Source organism: Gavialis gangeticus, unplaced genomic scaffold (genome assembly GCF_001723915.1).
Source record: "Gavialis gangeticus isolate Ggan-Ray unplaced genomic scaffold, GavGan_comp1, whole genome shotgun sequence".
In the NCBI taxonomy this organism is placed as follows: domain Eukaryota; kingdom Metazoa; phylum Chordata; order Crocodylia; family Gavialidae; genus Gavialis; species Gavialis gangeticus.
Window position 1 is genome coordinate 33,593,810 of NW_017729004.1, and position 19,716 is coordinate 33,613,525.

Genomic DNA, 19,716 nt, shown 5'->3' on the forward strand with positions numbered 1-19,716 from the left:
GCAGACCCTACCTGCCCCCCAATCCTTCCCATGGACTCTGTCTTCCCCCCAATTCCCTGATCCTCCCCCACCCCACAAACCCCACTAGCCCTCTAATCCCACTTCTTCACTCTGCTTGTCCTCCCAAAGCCTCCAATCCCTTCCATGGACACTGCCTGCTCCCCCAATCTCCCCATGGACCCCCAACTTCCCCTGGAGCCTGCTTGTCCCCCGATCCCTCATTACCTCCTATTCTGACTTACCTTAAATTGGGTATCTATTTTTAACTTGATCTAACCTTCCCCTAACCTCTATAAATGGCTGCATGCGGCCGAGAAGGTGAGGCAAATGCCACATCACCAGCTGACCCTCTGCAGATCAGTATGAAGAGATACTGAACCACAATTTGGAAAACACCAGTATAAACAACAAGCACTGATATGCATCAGTCTGCAGTTGGCATGTAGCTTGGTTCCCCAGAAGAGTATAAGAATACAATATTAGGGTTACTGATATTACATAGCTTGTTTATTTGGGAACTCAGGTGAACCTAAGACTTTTCTAATTCATCCTCCATGCAGATGAAAGTCAGCCCGCTTACTGTTTGGATGCTGGGTTTTAAGGATGTGATAAAAAGTCTGTAGTATGCATTGACATGGCACAATAAATCAGCTTGTAGTTTTCTTGGAAACTTAAGACTTTGTAACAGTGAAATATATAGTGTGCACAGCTGGAGTGACTGAGTCCTAAAAATAGATGCTAACTGGACCAGTATTTTTATTTAATCAGAAATAAAAATCAGAAATGCTTTTGACATACTCCTTAAGTGCTAATTCTAGTACATGTTCACTTCACTGGGAGCTGTTCTTTGACTTATGTTCCCGGGGTAATCAGAATGTTGGTAAATATTCACTGCCAAAAACATCCCAACATGACTGGAATTCATTCCCAGCAGACATTAAATGAGAACAAAGGATATGCCAGACTGGATCAACCCACTGGTCTATCAAGTCTGGTACCCTGCCTCTGGCAGTGGCCCATTCTTTGCACTTCAGAGAAAAGCAAAGCGCCACTGTGCACCTGGCTGCAAATGTATCTCAGATCTTTCAGGCAAATTTGTTATGCCATCTTAAAGGAGGCTAGGATGGATTTACTAGAACTAAAACAACCCATATATAGTATTACAGGGAATTAATGTATTTGACAGTGCTCATCTATTTTTGAGTACTTCTTCATGTACCTCTATTTAGAAAAGACCCTGCTTTAAATATTTAAAGGTACTAATTCATGTAGTTTTTGAGTGTTTTCTGGAACCCTTGAAAATCAGTTTTGGCTTCCCAGGGGGTTTATTTTAGATGTAAATGAATAAATCATAATTCTTGATAAAAATGCAATATATACTAGGAGATTTTCACTTCTAACTCAACAGCTCAAATCTTAGTTCATTTCATAGTGCCTGAAAGTCACTCTCATCAGAGGGCTTTGCCGAAATGGGTGGGTAGTCAGTCTTAGTGCAAATCCTACCGAAGGAGTTGTTATGCTATTAGGCATGCAATGGAAACCATGAATAACAGTTTCAGCCGGCTCAGGGACCTGCATAGCTAGCAGCTGCATAAATGTATAGTATATGACAGTATGTAACAAGTGACTAAAACAAAGAAGCAGGCAGAAGAGAGGGAAGTCAGGGTGAAGATGGTAACTATTGGTTTTGCTGATATAAAAACCTGGAGCAGCTCACGAGGGGTGCCCTTGGCCTCTTGAATTAGCCTTTTTGTTGGCAGTCTCAGTAGAAAGGCCGAGGATTAAGTGGACCTGGAAGCTGAGTTAGACTCACAGCCCAGAAGGGGCCCCTTTGGAGCAGGGTTAAAGCACACTGGCAGAGACACTACACGGCTGCTGCTCACGCTATAGTTGCTGCAGTCTCTCGGGCTGCCAAGCCAGTACTCTTCGTGAGACTCACATGAATTATAAAGGTAAAAAGTGAAACTGGCTGACAGATTATGGCATTCAAGCCTCTTTAGCTTTATGAGAAAAACACATGCCCCCTGCTTTAAAAGTTAGGAGGAGAGAACATCAGACCCATTTACTTCCTTTGTGGCATAAGCCCTCTGTCTTTATTTAGGCCCAGACACTGCTATTTGGCCATTTACTCCATTATTCGGTGCAAAAGATATAATGAAGCCTGGGTGGATGGATATTTCTTGTATGAAGTGACTGTATGTAGCACATATGAAGAGAGAATATACAGAATCCAACATAGAATGAATATTCAAAATTTAATTTAATGCAAATACATTTTTACTTATTTTTTCCTTTGCTTGCAAAAAGAGAAGTTGCATCATAAGAGACAGATACATGTCTTGGTTCTGAATAAAACCAGCTTCTAGGGAAAGCTCAATCAAGTAGGGACATATCTTTAAGCTTCCCTTGACCTTGGCTGGGTTTTCAGGCTCATAACCTATTCATTGCTATTTGTTCTGCTTTGATGTTGGCAGCCTCAAAAAGATGAAAAAACAGACCAAACAGGACAATTATTTGAACTAAAAGAAGGAGCTGTAAGGGAAGGGAAGGAGAAGCAAAGCTGCTAGTTATGGGCAAGGGAAGTGCAGAAGGGTGGGCCCAAGGCTCTGGCAACCTATAGATGTGCTTCTTTCTGCCAAGCAAGGACTCTCAACTGGTAGCCAGACTGGACAAGAACATTCTGCAGAAAAACATGTTCAGCTCTGTGGACTGGATTTGGCTTGCTATCTTTGCTAGGACTTTTTCCCTTCCAGCTGGCTAGGTTCCAGGCAGGGATCTAGCAGCACTGGCAGTGTGTCCATTTTGTCTGTATGCAAGCAGTGACAGCTTGCACACCTTTTCTTCCAGAACCTTTAGAACATTATGTGCCCGTCTGCTCCCTCTGTCTCACTGCACTGATTGCTCATAAAGTCTTCAGACAGTAAATCTGAATTTCAGTGGCCAGAGTGCACAGTGCATGCGTCTGCTCACAAAGAGGATATAGGGAAATCCAGCAGCACAGGTACGTTAAACCTCCCCAGTGCATTCAGCTCCAGGAGCTACCACAGCGTGTTGGTTGTGGACTTAGCGTTCTTCCTAACACTTACAAGATTAACAGATGCAGTCCAGAAAGATGCAAAACATCCACTGACTTCACTGGGAGTTTTGTCTGAAGGACTTGCATTTAAACAGAGGAGTGCCTATATGTAGGCCCAAACACACGGCACAAACAGGTGTAAGAAACACAAGAACAAGCAGCGAGATTACAACATGTAAAGGATGCAGTCTGGCTAGGGGTTCACATTATCTCAGTATGAGCCCAAATATGACACCCCCATCCCTCCCAACAAAGGCCATATTTCCCATTAGTCCCCAGGGCAGTGGTTCTCAACCTTGTTAGCCTCAAGGCACCCCTTGAAAAGTGTCAGCTCTTAGCTTTTACTCGTTTCTTGCCTACAGAAAAAACAAAGCACTTCTTCTGTTACAAACAACTCAGGAAGCCCACAAGTCAGAATGGTTTTGAGGCTGTGGACTCCCATTTGAAATCTGAGTTTGTCTTGTGAATCATGTGTAGCCGCGTGTGCGTAGCACCCTTGTTGAGAATCACTGCCCTAAGGCAATGGATTGAGAATACTGCAATTCCAGATGCAGGTAGTGATAGGATGACAGGTTAAAAGGAGGTACTTTTGCTGCTGAGAGACGAGTGCAATATGAAAAGAGACGTACATCAGGGGTCAACAACCTCTGGCCTAGAGGAAGGATTTGGTCCTGCAAAGGGGCATGATTTGATCCTCTAAGATCCAATCTGGCAAGAGAGATCAGTAGCGTGGAGTTGTGCTGTGCCACCTCTCCCCTCCATTGCTGCAGATCCTTCTCTGCTGTGCCTGTGCTTCCTTCACTTCAGAGAGGTCAGGAAACTGCAGCGAGGGTAAGAGCGGGCAGCTGGCCACTGTGGGAGGCAAAGGCTTCCTACCCGCAGCCACACTGACATCACAAGCTCCAGCTCGTGTTGACAAAAGGCTACCAGCTCGTGATGTACATGATACTCGAGCATCGAGCCAAAGCTTTTGTTAGCCTGGGCTACTGTTTGTAAGAAGGAAATACCTTATGCTGGAATGTCTAATGACTAAATATTTTGTGGATATTCTTCTTCCAGCTGAGGCATATAACTGGAAGTGGAGGTTGTCCTGTTTATTGTGGAAATATGAATAGCCTTGTAACAATGTGTTAGTTGGTTCTAAAATGTATTATGTTCTGCAGTTGAGACCAGAATACTACAGATTGGGGTCAAGAAGAAAATCACCTCCTCCCTCGGTCAAACTGGCAAGGAACATGAAGCTTTTTGCATTTCTCTGAAACACAGGGCATAATCTTCTTCCAAGAATAATCTATGCATATTTTACCCCTTGCAGTTCCCTACCATTGGAGTGGCAGAGCACTGACAGCACACTGCTCTCCTCTGATCTTAGGATGTGGCACATTGTAGGGATTGCTTCCCATAGTATACTTTATTGCTGTGGTGTTGGAGGGAAATCAGACTAGCTGATCTTTTGGACCCTATGGAGAAATCGCTGCCTGCAAATACAGGCGACTGGGTTTGATGGCCCAGGAGTCCCTTTCATTCCACATTACAATAGTGAGAGATACTGCAGTGGACAGGACTGTTCTTGCTGTGCAGCATTCTTTGCCATTAAGACAATAAGGGCAGAAGTCGCACACAATGCAAGGATTTGCAGTCTGAATAGTTCCTGAAAACTACTGAATAGTTACGAGGCAGTAATTGTACAGCATTCCCACACAGACTGTCAGAGACCATTCCAGTTTAGGCTACTGAAGTAGTAATGACTGACAGGGAGGGCATTTCCTAGAAGTTAGTGGCTGCCAGCAGGTGTTTAGAGCCCCAAACAGAGAAAGGAAATGCCAGCCTGAAGTTGATCAGTGTCAGGGTCCTGTTTGTAGTACCATTCTCTCTTTAGCAGATAAAGACCAGCATGATAACAACCAAGGAAACAGCATTTCATTCCTCACATCTGTGAGGTTTATAGCAGAGAGATAAAAGGTGAAGAGTAGGAAGTGATTTTGCAAACATAATTCTAGTTGCCAACAAGCACAGAGAGAAAGAAAGTGAGCATTTGGATTATGTTTAATTACCTCTCTAGCAAAGTGTGCACAGCTCTGATGGAGTTCCCAAGCTGCTATGCAGTTTGCTCTGGTGAGTAGCAACTGTCTGATGCAGACATATGGTGAGGTGAGAAATTAGTCAGTGCAGGTTGGAGACAGCATTGCCAATTCTCTTTCTGTCACTGCTGGGCAATTGAGCACATCGGCACTTCAGTGATTTTTTTTGCTCTATGTTTCCGAGCAAAAAGTAGTAAAATGCTTGCAGGAACCAGGAGTATTTTACATTCGAACCTGGTGTTTGGCCAGTCAAAATGGTGTCATAAGCAGGGGAAACTGCAGCTCTTTATTAATCCTGAGGTTTAAAGTAGAGAAGTGATACCTGCTGTTGCTTTCATTAGTCCCACAGCAATTATTGTAAAAAAATTGCTTGGGTTACCCAGATGCAAAGGGACCATGAAACACTTTGAAACCATTCAAACCTTACCAAGGAGCACGTGTGAAGCAACCACCCAAGAAAGCTGCTATACTCATATGCTCCTCTGGCACAATACAACATATTGTGAGAAGACCCTCTGTGAAGACGACAGAACTTGCCTGGAGTTTGAGAGAAGGGAAATGAGCTCCCCACAGGAGCTGAGGACCATCACAAAACTCAGCACCTTCTACCTTGAACCTTGCCTTCTCTACAATAAATACATAGTGACATTTAGTTAACAAAGAAGCACTGTTAAGACAAGCTGCTGCACATATTTCTCCCTTAGGGAAGCATATATGAGAATAGGCAAATGACCGATGTTAGTCACATCGCTTGATGCACTACTGGAAGGAGCTTAGATATTATAGGGATGGTGTGGGAACCTCTGTAGAGCAGAATGGACTACATACCACTGAGTAGGTAGAAGAGTATGTACCTCCATCCTAGAGCTTCCCACCAGGGCATGGTGAGGGCCATGAAGACAGGCTAAGTGAGTGGCTTTGAATCTCCTCAGAAGGTATCCAGAAGGCAGCAACTGATATTCTAACCTTCTGGTAGGAAGTTGTTGAGACACTGGGGGCTTAAAAGCTTTGCTGAATAGAGGTAGACTTAAACATGCTTTTAAATGCTCTACTGGACCTGGGCCTGAATGAGGAATATAAACCTGAGTAGCAGTGACACTGTCAGTTTGCCTGCCCAGATGAGAAGCCCTCAGCAAAATGAGTAGCACTTGAGAGGCCTGTGCTTAAAACCACATCTAAAAAACAGACTATGTCAACCAAACTCCAGTTATCTCTAAAACCACATCTGAAGCCAGAATTTTAAGATAGATCTGCCAAATACACATGCAAGATGGTATACGTGACCATATTTCCTGTTGTCCTCAGGACCAGAGTAGAACAGTTAAATGAAGCACAGCAGCCATTGCCCTCAGGCTCCATTTCAGAGGATACTGCCATGTCAGTTATTTTATACATTTGTGTATTATCCCATCATGTTAGTATCTAAACACCTTCCAGCAGCATCCTAAGCAATGACATTTTCAATCAGTATGGTGGAAGGCCTTGTACAGGAGTGTCTGCTAATTTGAATACTAAATGGAGAAGTGCAGTAAGGCCTGGCTTCTGTTTGCCATAGCAGTGTTTGAAACCTAAGGCAGGGCAATTTGCCAGCACCAACCTGATGATGGACACGCGCGTGTAAGGTGACAGTGGAAAAGAATCTCCCAAAAGGAGTGTGCTCAGAAGGGGAGCAAAACTGTTCTCTTTTGTATCCTCCTGAGCAGCCTAGGAAGTCATTTTCTATGAAAACCTGCAGAAGGTAATTGAAAATGCCATCACATTGGATCTTCAAGGACATTTTGGTCCAGGATGGGTCAAGGACGTTTTGGTCCAGGAAAATAAACATCCGATTTATCCTGAAATCTGAACGTCAAACTCTTCAACAGCACTGAAGACTGCAGAAATGAGGCTGGTATCAGGAGAGCTAAGATAACAGATATTTACTGGTTTATAGTGATTGTCATTAACATGTCAGCAGTATCTGAGATGTTGTAGTATTTTCATGTACTAAATAACGTACCATCTCCAAGATGTCTGGGTGGCAATTTGTATTTCTTAAATGCCAAACACTCTACCCCATTGCTTGTGCACTTTTAAAAAGTACCCAGAATACTTGTGACTTAAAAAGAGTGCAGCTAGGAAATGAATCAGTAAATTGGAAAGAGGAAGAAATAAGGTGTAGCCTCATCTACAGCCTGTTGTTGGGTAAAAGAAGTGGAGATGTTAATCACTTACTGTCACTTCAAAAAGGTTGGGTTTTTTTGTATTTTTAATATGCAAATATTGAATGTGGTGTATTAGAGCATGACAGCCATAACTAGAGCTCTTTCAGTCAAGATTAAACAGGTGCACAGTCTTTCTTTAGCAAGGTCTGACAGCTGGAACAGCTGTGAGCCTTCCCTTCTCAAGATGTGATTACAGCATATTGTGGGGGGGTTTATTTTCTGATTTGAACCTTCACCCTCCCCACTACAGCACCCCCACCTCAAAGATCTCTTTCATCTTTCTAGTAGATACTGTCCTAGCAATCCAGAAGGCACAGGAAAAAGAATTGTGATTTATTAGCTCTGGCATATAGGGCAAGGTTTTGACCTCAGGTGTGAAGCCGAGAAAAATATTATTTTCCTGACAGGCAACCCTCTCTGAGTGAATTAAAACTGATATTGTGGGGAAATGTATTAAAGCCTTTTCAGCTTTTATGACAATATCAGAGGTGGTTACTTTATAGAGCATGCTGGATATGGAACCACCCCAAGGTACTTTATAATCATTGGGAAGAAGGGATAAAATTTGCCTACAGAGACGAATCACTAGGTATGTGTTATAAAACATTAATGGCTGCTTTTGGAGATGTAAATTTGGAGGTGGTCTGCAGCATCTCTCTGTTCTGTCCTGCAGCTTCAGTAAGTACGGTAACTTAAGCTGTCTTGCTGTTAGTGAGGATCATAATCCAGCAGCAGAGTTTAGCTGGAGGAGCTTTACATCATCTTCTAATGTAAACAATATTGTAAGAGGGTACGACAGCCCCACAGGATTTTCATTGAGCAATGATTGATGTGAAAAGGGATGGAATTGCAGTGATTCTGCATCCGTCACAGCTCTCGCTTGGCTCTAAAACTGACCCTGTTAGCACAGTCTGACTTGGATCATTTGTCTCAGAAGTACCAAGGGATTTTAAAACAGCTGTGGATTCAACCATTTCAAATAGGAACATATTTTTGGTTTGTGGTAAGAACAACACACACCGTATGTGTTTCAGAATCCGGGCCTCTGGATTCCTGGCTTGTTTTGTCAGTGTTTTGGCTTTCCTTTCTAACTTGCATAAATACAGCTCCACATTTCCTCCTCCCCCTAACCCTCCCCTCCTTTTACGTCTCTCCTCCTAAAGTCACCATTACCTTTTACGGCAGGGAAAGTGTCGAAGCTCCAGAAATACCTAAGCAGAGGAAGTAGCTGTTTTTCAGCCTTTAATGGTCCCCCATGTCATGTATTTTCTCCTAAGTGTTGGCGGTCATAGAAGCACCCACTAGTAACAGCAGGAGTATGATGTCATGGCAGAGTCTTGGGCAATACCCGTGAGCCTTGCCAGCCCAGGCCACCAATCCGGATGCATTTCTCATAACGCTAATGTAAAATTACTCTAATTTCTCCTCTCCAGTTCTCTCCCCTCCCACTATTTTCCCCATCTGCAGGTTCCCTTCCCCAGGGACATCTACTCCAAGGAGTGATGAATTGAGATCTCGAGTAATTACCACAGTTTGCATTGCTTGAGCCAGCCTGCTGTGTTTGCAATAAAAAACACAAATACTGAAAGTCTACAAGGTAACACAGTCCCCTCACCTCAAAACTAATGATTCTCCACCACACAAACAAGAACGGTAATATTTAATCTGCTGACTCCCCTCTCATTTCTACAATTTTCAGCTGCTGTGTAACAAAGCCAATCAGTTTCCCACAATGTGCTATTATATAATTGCAAAGCTCAGGATATGGATCTCGCATATCACTGATGGCACTTGTGGCTGACTAGCAATGTGAAAGGTCATGGTAATCCAGATTCCATTTTGAACCTCAATTTTGAAAGTGCTCTCTTCCTTCCTCAGGATCTAGTACCATGCATAGGGGCTGTTCAAGGTGTCTGTGATCTGAGGAAGAGAATGACAGCCACTCTAGTCCAGAATGCAGCTGCAGATTAATATCACAGAAAGGTAGAAAGAGAGAGAGAGAGTGTGAGAGCACGGAGCTATTTCCGCAACCCAGTCACAGAATGGATGCGAATGTCAAGATGCCATTATCTGAAGTATGAGCACCTTGGAACACAACAGAAACTTACTGGCCATGTCAGGTTTCAGGAACATACAAGTGAAGGTGGCAAACACACAGCAGCAACTTTCTCCCGCACCCTCCTTTCCAAATGAAGAGTAATCTTTCTCCCTTCCCCCACTGTGAGCAAACATTCAAGCATAGGTCTGGTATACGTATAAGCCATTTTATACTTAATACAATGTGAATAAGGTTTTGGCAAGACCTCTCTTAGGAAGGAGCTTTACTCAGGATGGATTTGGGACTACAGAGTATATGCGAACTCAGCCGGAGAGCTGTGAATCGATCCGAGAGCCTGCAAATTCCTTCTAAGCTTTTATCTTTCCCCTCCTTGCAAACTGCTCAAAAGTTGTGTCAACAATAATGCATTCATTAATTCAGCTCTACCCCCATTCAACTGTCCTCTTCAACATGGCAGATCATACTGGAGCCGTCTGTGACAGGGAGCAAGCCCAGGGCTGAGTCTCAAGTTGGCCCGCCTGTCTATGGGGCAGTTTGCCCAGTCTTGTCTGCCATGACTTTGCTCTTTTTTTAACTGGTAGCATAATGTGGGAGGCTGCCCATTACATGCCCTGATACCAGGGGGCACTATCCACAGCTCCAAACCTTTCCTACACTGCAGCCCACACCTCGCAGATGGCAACCAGGATAACATTATGCTCCTGGCCTAAAGCCGACCCAATGTAGTCCTTCGTCAGGCCTCATTCATACACGCACTTATACCGTCCCCCTCTCACTGGGGCCTCTTGCACTCTACCCCCTCTCACAGGGTCTCTTGCCCACCACGTGATACTATGCCCTTTCCACTCTGACCTGCTCCCTTGAGCTACCCCATAGGCCATCAGGCTTATCTGACTCGCGCCTCAGGTGGCGCCATGCATTCTGTTGGGCCGCTCCTCTCCCGCAACCCTCAGCTGGGTAGTGGCCAGCTGATTCACCACATGAGGGGCTAGGGCAGAGTTAGCCCTCCACCAGGCTTCTCATCTCCTTCAATTTATTCTTCCAGGGGTTGTCCCATGTGCTGTCCTTCAGGCTGTCCCACAGCCCTACTCAACCCTCAGCAGGGCCCTCACTACTGCCCCCTCCCTGGGCCTTAGTCCCCTGTGGGGGTTCAGGTGACTGCAGCTGCGCCTGGCCCCACCTGGAGTCCTACACCCCCTGGGCTCAGGTGGCCGTAGCTGTGCCTGGCCCTCTTATACCCAGTGTTGTGGAGGGGGTAGGGGTTATTGAGGTGCCCTGATCCACCTTTCACTGGGGAGGTGAGCAGTCCTGGTATCTGAGTGGGGCTGCCATGCCACCAGCAGTCCTACCAGGCCTCCCTATCCCAGCATGGTGCAATTTTATGTAATGCCCAGGACCAGGAGCCTCCAAGCCATCCCCCTAGCTCCTGCCCTTACCTCCAGGATGTTCCTGAGCTGCAGATCAGACAGCTGATGCTTCTCTCACAGCGGCCAGCAGCACACTGCTGCTTCACCCTGTATATATCCTGGGTCTCAAAATGGCCACCACAACCAAGCACCTGGCCGCTGCCTGCTCTAGCCATTAAAGTGGCAAGCACTCACAGGTGCACTGCCACACTATTGTATTTGTTCTTACCTCTCAGATGTCTCTACCACTTCTGGAGTAACCAAAATTCCTTTGTATTTGAGGATGGCTGTTTGGTGCCCGTCAGGTTGGTTATTTAAGACCATCCACATCTTAGTAGGGGACTAGACTTGATGACACCAAAAGTCCCTTTCAGCCCTACATTCCTATCACTGCCTCTGCCACCACTGCCCAATCATGCGAGAATGACCTAGCCTCCTATTCCTAAAGCTCTTCTCTGCTGGCTACAATTAAGCGCAGACAGATAGCAATATGGGAACCCCTATTTCCCACAGATGAGCAGCAGACCAGTCACCAGAACCATTTCTTTCACCATCAGCAGAATCTATTTGTTTCTTCTCAGTAGTATGCAGTGCTGTACTTGGCACTGTAACAGCATTATTCTACATGCAGTGAAGCTCCTCTTTCAGAGACTGCTTATATTCAGTGTTAATACATTTTAGAAGTATGTGGCTTAGAAACAAAGAGCCCGACATGGAAGAAGCTGAAAGATAACCCTCCCAAGATGATACAGTTTTTAATTTTTTGTATTTGGCTGCTAGACTCCATGATGATTGGTACATGAGAAATGTACCAGGCTCGATTGCTACTTTAGCAACACTGTGAAGATAATCACTTTCTCCCACATTGCTGGTGCCTGGGCATTTTATTAGTAAGGGACCCCGAATTTTGATTAACTAATAGGCTGTGCCAACTTAATGCTTAGCCAGGAGGGGAAATTTAGAACGCAAATATCATATCAGTGCGACGGACCCAATTCTGATAGGACATTCGTAACTTCCTTAGCCTCCAGTGGGGATCAGAATGCTAAATACCACTGTTACGAAGGACCATATAGTTTAAGGAAGCTTCTCTCAGAAACACAGTGCCCAAAGGGTACTTTCACACATTCTTTGGGAAGGGGGCAATGTTTTACAGTCGCTTGGAGAGCCACTCTAATTAAAGCACCACCGCATTTCGTGTATCAGTGTCCCCAAGCTTAGAAATGGCTTGTTTTGTTCAATACAGGTGACCCTCTCCATTCGCAGGGGATATGTTCTCGTGATCCCCGCAAATGGCGAAATCCGCAAATAGGGCACTGCATTCATGGGGAGGGAGGGCGAAGGGCACGGTTCCAGCGGTGGTGGCAGGAGCATGGTGGCGGCAAGCGCAGAGCTCCCAAGGAGCTCTGGTAAGTGTTTAAAGCGTATTTAAAATGTGGGTTCAGCATTCGTGAATATTTGAAACCGTGAATACTGAACCCATGAATACCAAGGGTTTCCTGTATTTTCATTACCAATACAGAAGATAGGATAGATTGTCATCTGCAAACCCCTAAAGATGCACCAAACTGGGGGGTGTAGTAGGTAACACTGGAGGGTAGGGCTAGGATTCAGAGTGACCTAAACAAATTGGAGAACTGAGCCAAAGAAATCTCATGAGGTTCAACAAGGACAAGTGCAAAGTCCTGCACTTAGGATGACAGAATCCCATGCATCGCTAAAACCTGGGGACTGACTGGCTAAGCAGCAGCTCTGCAGAAAAGGACCTGGGGGTTACAGTGGACAATAAGATGGATACGAGTCAGCAGTGTGCCCTTGTTGCGAAGAAAGCCAATGGCATACTGGGCTGTATTAGTAGGGCTGCATTAGTAGGAACGTTGCCAGCAGTTTGAGAGAAATAATTATTCTTCTGGTAAAGCCACATCTGGAGTACTGTGCCCAGTTTTGTGCCACCAACTATAGGAAGGATGTGGTAAGTTGGAGAGAGTCCAGCAGAGAGCAATGAAAGTGGTTCAGGGGCTGGAACACATGACTTCTGAGGAGAGGCCGAGGGAACTGGGTTTACTTAGTCTGCAGAAGAGAAGACTGAGGGGGGTTTGATAGACACCTTTAAATACCTGAAGGGGGGTTCCAACGAGGATGGTGCTAGGCTGTTCTCAGTGGTGGCAGATGACAGAACAAGGAGCAATGGTCTCAAATCTCAACAAGGGAGGTTTAATTTTAAGGCCCAGCTTGACAAAGCCCTGGCTGGAATGATCTAGTTGGGGATGGTCCTGCTTTGAGCAGAGGGTTGGACTAGATGACCTCCTAAGACCCCTTCAAACCCTAGTTTTCTATCATTCTATGGACTAAAGCTCATTCAACAAGCTTTAGTTCAAGCACCCCACCACCATTGTTAAGCGTGGGGACACTGATACACACGACACAGGAGGCTGCACGCTAATTGCCACGCTCCGGCAGACTCGATTAATCGTGTCTTCTCCGACACGCTGGAATTCCAAAGTGTCAGATCAGCCTTTGTGCTCCTGCATAGGCACCTATACAAAGAACTTGGTATCCAACCTACAGTTACATTATTTAAATTTCCATTACTCCCTCAGAGTGGAAGAAGGTTTTGGCCCTATGATGGCACTGTTACTTTTGGCAATGTGGTTTAAAATTTACCGGGCAGCAGCTTGACCAGGAAGAGGGAGGTTTATCTTCCGGTGTAGATCCACAGACCTCAACATGGAATTAAGACCACTCATTCCGTAGCCAGAGAATAATTTTCTAATTATTTAATAAAGGGTATTCTTCTTCCACAAACTGCTTTTCATTGTGCTTTATTTTTTTTTAGATTTTATTGCATTTCGGTGCGTCACAGGATCTCTGAACCACACCTGCACAGCTATCATAATTTGGCCAGTTCACCAACATGTCTTATTATGCATTAGGCACCAGATAAGATTTACAAATGAAGGGGCACCCATCTAAACAGGTTATTGCATAAGCACCGGTGCTGAAAAGTCTACCATGTGCAAGTAACTGGTAAACTGCTGCAAGTCAGATTTCCTGGGTAGTTGTAGGCAGGAGTGGTAGAAGTAAGGGAGAAATTTGGTACCAGCACTCAGCATCCAAATTCTTCTGTGAGGACTCTCCAGTGCTTCTCTGCTCCCTTCTTGTGCTCTCAATAGGTCTCTGGGCAGTAGTTACTGGGTCTCTTCCCCATACCTTCAAGACCTTTTCTCATTGTGTTTAGGGGTGCCCATTTACTTGTTTCTGATTTTTTAGTTTTACAGGTTTTTTAGCCTACAAAAGTCAACCTGTAAGTATTTTTTTTTAAGCATAAACAGTGAGATCTGAAGAGGTCCAGCAGGTCTTAAGACCTCAAGCAGAATGGGGCCCATAATATTACCTGCCACAGTAGGAAGGTGAGGGAAGGAGCCACAGAGAGAGGTGCCTCTTGCGACCAGTGCTTGACCATCACTGTTCAGAATGGAATCTGGAGGACAGGGCTCCATTGGTTCAGACTCAAGACTATCCCTGGGATTTAGGGCCATTACATCTATAAATCCAGCTCTGAAGTGGGGTTTTACAAGTACAAACCAAAACCAACCATGACACCAATAAAGGTTCTAATAAGAAAGTCCTGGAAATCAAAGGATTTTTGGGGCTATTGTCTTTTATTGGACAAACTGCATGACTAGGATAAAGTGAGACAAGCTTTTGAATGAAAGGCATCAGGTCACAAATAAAACCATTTTGTTGGTGGAAAGGTAGTGCAAAAGAAGTGGATCATGTTGCCACTGAAGGACAGAAGTGAAATTCTTTTAGTGGGAATCAGCTTCAAAGCTTATTTTAAAATGTCTTTTATTTTTTTCCTCAGGGTAGAGTTGACCTAAATAGTAGCTTGAAACCTTCCGATATCCAGTTTGTTCAATAGCAACACCAGTTCTTTTGGCCCTATTTTGCATTGTCAAATTGAAAGCAGGGTAGCTTCCCATTTGTTAACTGTTCATTTATTGTAATTAAACTTCGATAATATTTAGTGATTTAAGTTTCTTTATAATTATATGTAGGGATTAGATTCATTTCCTCTAGCAATGAGTTTCCCTTAACAATCGCTTTATCATCTTTATTATAATTTGGCTCCCATTCATTATCAAAGTCACACTGTGCTACTTTTCAACAGTGTGACAAATAGCAGCAGCCTCACAAATGCCAGCTTTAAAGGGTGACTAAGCCCTCACCCACACTCTTAAATTGGGACAGTTGACATACAGGTTTTACATGAACTGATATAAAGCTTTACAACCACCCCCACTTTGTTCCTTTTTTTCAAAGAACAGTTACCATTTCAAATGGTATTTGCTCTTTTCCAGTATGTGCCGCCACTCTGGAGTGAAAGTAACAGCCGGGGGGTGGTCCTCTGGCGATTTTATCACCAGGATTAGATGAAAAGCACTTCACAGAGACTAACCCAGGACACTATGGGTAAAAGTACTGGTTTTTCTTTCTCTGGTTCCTCTTGAAGGGCCAAACTCTAGCACCCTTACTCAAGCCAAAGAGTGCAGTAGTCCATGAATTGTCCCCCTGATCACACCAAGGCCACTTACAGCACAGACTGCTACTCATCAAGAGCAGGGGTGCTAGAAGCAGACCCCCAAAGTCTGGCAAAAGATGACAAATCCATGAGTAGTCAGGGAGGAAAACAAAGTCCCTTCTGGACACAATTAGGAGAAAGAGCCAGCAATTGTTAAAAAGTCCAGGAAGTTGAAGGCTTTTCTCCTCCAAAAGCGAGGGCTCTGTCCCATAAGAGGATGTTACTTTCTCCCTGCCTGCTTCTCATACTGTCCTGCCTTGTACTGCTCTGCTGGAGCAACTTTCTTCACAATAGTTGTGGTCCATCTCTGCCACCTTCTCATTTCAAATATGCTTAAGCAAAGGTGGGGGGGAGGCAGCGCCCGTGTGAAAGGCTCGTTCTTGGACAAAACACAACACTGGGAGTCCAGAGACCGGACTCTTATTGTGCAATCAATTATTGTGGGACCTTGTATGACGTGCTCTCCAAGAACCCCCGTCTTCCTCTGAGACTGGGAAAAGATTTCCCTCTCTCAGAATGACTGTGTTCAAACTACATTAATTAATATATATTCATATTTTAACTTCTGTTTTCAGCTACTTCTATTGTTGATCTCTTCCATACACAAAGAACCACCACATAATTTAAAATAAAGGCCAAGCAGATTGAAAGCAAAGGAAAATAACATAAAGAACAGGAGTAGCATCTTCATAAGAGAGAGTCTGTGGGTGTGTGCATGCGGCTGCCTTGCTGCTTCAGAGGATGAATCTGAACAGAATGCAAAATGGCAGCTGCCTTCAGTGGACCAGATTTCAAATGCTTCAGTACATGCTTAAGGGTGGAGCTCCTTGGCTGCACAGTGCTAGTAGGACAACAAATATGATATGATATTACTTTTCTACTCAGAATTTCTAACATTTTTGGTTATACTGTGCTCAGAATGGCCTGTGGGATGCATATTATTCAGCCACTCAGGTATTTACAATAACCCCTATTACACAGTTTTTTAGAACTCTTCTCAGTGGCTTGCTAGAAAGTTAAACTCCACAGCCAAAACAGTTAGCTGAACAGTTACCAGGTGTACGTTTCTATAAGGTACATGGCAAAAGAAGAAAATCATTCTTTGGAGATGGCAACCTTCTGTGATTGGCCTAAGGTATGTCAACACTGTAGTCAAAGGTATAGTTGAAGATCATGTTGAGCTACTTGAACTAGCTTTAAGCTATGGATTTTGTAGAAACAGTATTGTCCATTATAATAATATTTTAATTGAAAATTATCAGTTTCTCACTGGTTGTTCTTTGAGCATGGAAAAAACAATCCCACAATTTAAAATAAAAGTCAACTGGACTGAAAGTAGAGGAAAACATAATAAGAGAACAAAAGTAAGAGAGCAGTCTACATGTGCCTGTCTGTCTGCCTTCCTCTCCAATAGACTGGCTCTAAACTGAACACAAAATGGCAGTTGACCGCAAAAGTTTCTTACTGATTTAAAGGTGATTTAAAGGTGCAAGACAGCTAACAAAACTAAAACAGTATTTTTACTACCTGCACCGTAGAAAAGTCCAAGACAAACAAGACCACCCCCTCAAAAACATTTATCTAACTCTGTCTGACATCTCTAAGGTTACCGCTGACACAGAGCAAGATAAAGGAGCTCTGATGTCAGGCTACCCACTGAAAACTAACACACTAGTAAGATGCGTTAAGAAATAAATAGTAACAAACATGTTTGATGCTTATCCAGATTAAGGGGAATGACTTTCACCAATGAAGAACTAGAATAGTATTGTACAGAAATGAGTAGAGCCACTGAAATATAGGCAGCGCTCCTTTTTCCCTCTTCTCCAGCTACACATTTTGATACCAATGTGTACCAATCTAGCACACATTTTGCTACCTCTACAATATACCCCACACTATTTATTTTGTAAATATTGATAAATGACAGATGAGCAGAAGGACGTAGCTGTCATAAACACCTGATGAAAAGATTCAAAAACAAAAACAGATGACAGCCCCTTAGCTAAAGTAGTGCTAATGGACCCCTGCCCCCAGGTACAAAATGTGTTTGTGTATTTAGATGGTATGGAAGTGGGTGTGGAGTTAAGACAGGATGTATGTCCAAGTCTTATAGCCCCTCCTTTGCCAGGGGGAGGAGGAGAAGGATATTTCTGTTTCATTTCCTCAGACCTTTCTGATGTATATTTTGGCAATCCTATCCCCTCTCTGGGGCTAGCCTCTTGCCACAGAGATGACTCCTGTCTTTTCCTTTTTCTTCTTTATAAGTCTGCCTCATTGCTACGGCCTTTCAAATCACATCTCTCTTTCTGTGACCAACCGGAGGTTCCTCTTTTCCTCTGACAATCTTACCCCATCTTTGTATCCTGGATGAGATGACCAGCAGTAGGAATGTTTCCTAACTTCTTCCTCAAATTTGTGCCAGACTATCCCTTTCTCTTCCCACCACTGTAACCTGCCAGATCTCCACACACCTTGCAATCCTATCCCAGTGCTGATGCCCGCATTTTTTAAACTGAGGTCGCATCCTGAATATTGCCCACTTTACTGCTCCTACCTTCCCCCGCCTCACAATTTCTCCCTCTCCCCCACTATTATTACTACCTTATTTGTGGTCTGTTGTATCCTCCTTTGGCTGAACTTTCTCCCTGTGACTTGCCAATTTGACCCTCCCTGGCAGTCTTAGCATATCTCCATGCCTTTCAAAAGTAAGATTGTTCCCTCCTCCTCTCTTCACAACAGTTGTAGTCCTGTTGAGTCTATGGCTGTCACTGCAGACATGCCCAGCATCACTTATCTGCCAAGATAGTCACATACCTACTTGCCCCTGCTGTCACTCATACATTCACACCAGCTAAAATGTCACTTGAACAGAGCTGCAGGCTTTGAGAGAGATTCCTTCCTTCTTCCATTTCTCCTCCTACATATTGGTGGTTACCAACTAGGCTTTTGAGCAAAAACCCAAGACTTCCTCCAGACTTCCCCCTGCCCTTTGCTCTCACTATTTCCACTGCTGACTCAAACCTCCTCTACGCCTCTCAATAAGAGCAGTGGAGTAGAAAACTGGGAAGAAAAGGTGGCCAGTACTGTTTTTCCCTAGATTTAGGGCAACAGTGGGTGTATCTATACATGAACTGTGGGTGTATCTATACTGTGAAGCTGATTAATCTGCTACACAATAAAGAATCACCGTTACAAGTGCACCTATATTAGGGCACAGTAAATGAATTAACTTCACTATAGGTGTACTGTCCTACAATGGAGTAGTTACATGTGCCAAAACACACGTATAGTCAGTGACCAGGGCTGGCTGGGGCACGAGGGTGCTACAGTACTGGGGCTACCTGCCAGCTAGCCCTCCACTGAAGTACCCTCGTGCCCCAGCCAGCCCCTCTGCAGCACAGTGAGCCAGGGCAAAGCAGCCCCTGGCTGACCCTCCAGAATCCCTGCCAGCAGCAGCTAAGCTGGCTCAGCTCAACATACTGTGGTCCCAGGCACACATGTAAACACTGCACATGGGAGCATTAAACCCCAGCACGAACTGTACCAGAGTTTATTGCTATGTGCTAATTGCACATGTAGATACACCCAGTGAGTTCTACTCCTAGGGACAACCATAAAGAAGAAAGAATCAGAGGGATACAAAGAAATCTGGGGAGAGAAATTCCTGCAGAAGAGATTAGTTGATTGTATGAAGGTGGTTTACAGAGGCAGTGAGAAAGGAAAGAGATCCAGGGAGGAAAGAGATCAATGCAGAGATAAAATTAGGAAGGAATATATTGAGGCGGATACAGAGAACTGGGAATCCAGTCCCTGGGTTCCATGTGTACTGCTGCCACCAACTTGCTGTGTAGTCTTGGGACAGCCAGGCCACCCCCTAGTGCCTCAGTTTCTTCCTCTGTGAAAACAGATGATAAGTCTCTTGAGGAGCTTCTTTGAACTTCAGTTATGTGAGCTCTGGCACATGGTACAACTTTTCTGACCAGAGATGGTATCTTATAACATCTTGCATTGCCAAGAAAGAAGGACTTGGGTTAGCCTTGAGACTTTAAGGCAGCCTAGCTACTTTATTCAAAATGTTTTGTTCTTTCCTACCAACTTACTTCATTAATTTGCAAACTGCATTTAGTAAGTAGACCTGCTTTGCATTTACTTTTTGGGCCAACGTAAGATGCATAGTAAAAAAAAAAAAAAAAAAAATAGTTCTCCTAGAATCCAGACCATTTATAATTCCTTGGAGCAGGGAGATTGTATTTTAAATGTGGTCAATGGTTGAAAACATATAGTTGGCTCAGAAGAGAAGTAAAT